This window comes from Helobdella robusta (assembly GCF_000326865.2).
Source record: "Helobdella robusta unplaced genomic scaffold HELROscaffold_24, whole genome shotgun sequence".
Lineage (NCBI taxonomy): Eukaryota > Metazoa > Annelida > Clitellata > Rhynchobdellida > Glossiphoniidae > Helobdella > Helobdella robusta.
Window position 1 is genome coordinate 2,746,134 of NW_008704261.1, and position 2,672 is coordinate 2,748,805.

A 2,672-nucleotide genomic window follows, 5' to 3' on the forward strand; every position below is an offset into this window, starting at 1 on the left:
ATGGCCTAGTAGTTAAGGTTGCCTGGTGCAGTTTCGCAGTACGTGCAGAGACCAGGTTCGAATACGACAAAAAGATCCCCGCCTATCACATGTTTCATGTGATGTTTAGCATGTATTCCTGTACGATGTTTGCGTGTTGTCGATTCCTCTGAACCTAGGAAGACTGTAATCGACCTTTAACCTTTTTTGACACAGTATTTCATTCGGTATCATATTTCATTTAAACACGCAGAGCCGATTACGATTGGTTTTTCTACTCGTTCAGTTGCAATTATTGCAATTATGTTGTCGTCAAAAAATGGCGACCTCAATGTTTTGTAGTCTTTTCAATATCATTAGCGTCCAGCCGTTTGTTTGTTTTGAGGTAAAAGATACAAAATAAGATTTAGAATGAAATATCAAACTTCAAAACTTTTGTCACAAAAGCTGTAACACCCGCTCCACACATATTTTATTTAATATCTATGCGATTCGATGTACACACTTTTACGTAAGATCCAGACCACACGACACCTTAACTATAGTACATATGCACTTGTATGCAACATGCACACACCAAACGAAGTAAATACAAACCAAATAACGCAAACGCATTTGTATGCAGCAGACACACGGGCCCAGTTCTAAGATTAGGCAGCATAGGCAACCGCCTACGGCGCATCTTTTTAAGGTTTTCAGGGGGCGAAATTTTTTCCCAAAATAAAATAAATTGTCGTTTGTTAGGCATTTTTTGAATTTTCTATAATCGGCATTTTCTGCAATTTTTTCATTGTTAATAATTATTGGTAATTTTTAACTGTTATAATGTATAAATTTATGTAGCATATTTTCCATTAAGATCAACATTTAGGTAGTCGACCCTTTTCTTGGTCCCTGAAAAAGGTCTTTTTTGAAAACGTTAAATCAATAGTAGTGGATCTTACACAGACTATAATTTTCAGAACCACTTTAAACCCCGTTAATAATAATCTCGTAATTAAATTGTAACACGTGTAATAATTATAATAAAACTGACACAGCCAGCAAATTTTTGAAATCACAGACTATAGATTTGTGTCTAGCCTTGAAACATTCAAACGCTGCTAAATCTTTTCTATACTATTATTGCTCTGATGAAGCTTTTTCAGCAATGATTGAGGAAGCCAAAATATTAGCAATAGAACTGGAAATTTGTAAGAATTCGATGACGAGAAATTCACGGGCGTGCGAAAACCGACAATTTTTATATGAAGGCACTGATGAAACTGACAATTTTTATATGAAGGCACTGATGAAACTGATAGTATCACCTGAACCAAAGTTTAGAGTATCTTTTTACAACTGGATATTATAGACATATCAAGTCAAGCAGTAAATGATAGATGCACTCAATTATAAAAACATAGTGCGTTATTTATGAGAGTGAAGTTAGGATAATCAGATTTCGTTTCATCTTTCAAATGAAAAATTAGTAGAGGGGCGGCATATTCGCACGTTGCCTATGCACAAGAGTGCTAGAACCGGGCCTTCACAGACACCACGCCACACCTTTGTAGGCCCGCACGAGATTGAGGCCCATAAAAGTCATTGACCTTCAAATCGACGCGCAATCAACAGCAGCGGCAGTAGCAACCACACGAGACACACATACCACCATCTGAGCTAACGTCCCAATCAGTATCTTTTTTTTATTTAGTTCGTCAAACTCCGACGAATGCAGAGGATGTTACAACATGCAAGGCTTGCAATTATCATTACTATTATTAATTATTATTATCACTATTATTAATTATTATCACTTTTATCAATTATTATATTAACCATTATTAATTATTATCATTACTATTATTAATTATTATTATCACTATTATTAATTATTATTATCACTATTATCAATTATTATATTAACCATTATTAATTATTATTATTTACTATCATTTCAAATATTAACATTGCCGTTGCGCAAAAACCCGAAACGCAAAAAATCCAAACTAATTGGATAGCAGGATATAAACAAACGCTTAGAAAATTATTACTATTATTATAATCATTGTCTTTATTACTACTATTATCTAATATGATTTTATTATTATTATTATTGTTGTTGTTGTTATAGAGAGGAGGAAAGTGTACTGCAGAGGGCTGAAAGAGCTATGGTGAGGATGATGTGTGGGGTTAAAGTGAAGGATAGGAGTAGTAAAGAGCTGATGTCAATGATGGGACTGAATGAGGGCATTGTGACATTGATAAGGAGATCGAGATTGCGGTGGTATGGACATGTGTTGAGAAGGGATGAAAGGGTCGGGATTAGGCGAGCGTTGGAGTTCGAGGTTGAAGGAGTGATAGGAAGGGATCATCCGCGATTGGGATGGAGAGAGCAGTTGGAGAAGGACATAGTGAAGGCGGGGTTGCGTGATACTGAGGCGAGTGACAGATGTGGATGGCGTCGAGGGGTATTTCGGTTTCATCATAGGTAGCCAAACGGCAACTCCCGATCTCGGGGAAAATGCCGTCTAAACGTGTGTTGTTGTTGCTGTATTATTGTTGTTGTTACTGCCAGTTCAATGACCACCACGTACGTAAATAATAATTTTTTTCAAGCTATTAAAGAGCCAGAGAGAGAGAGAGAGAGAGAGAGAGAGAGAGAGAGAGAGAGAGAGAGAGAGAGAGCAGAGAGAGCAGAGAGAGAGAGA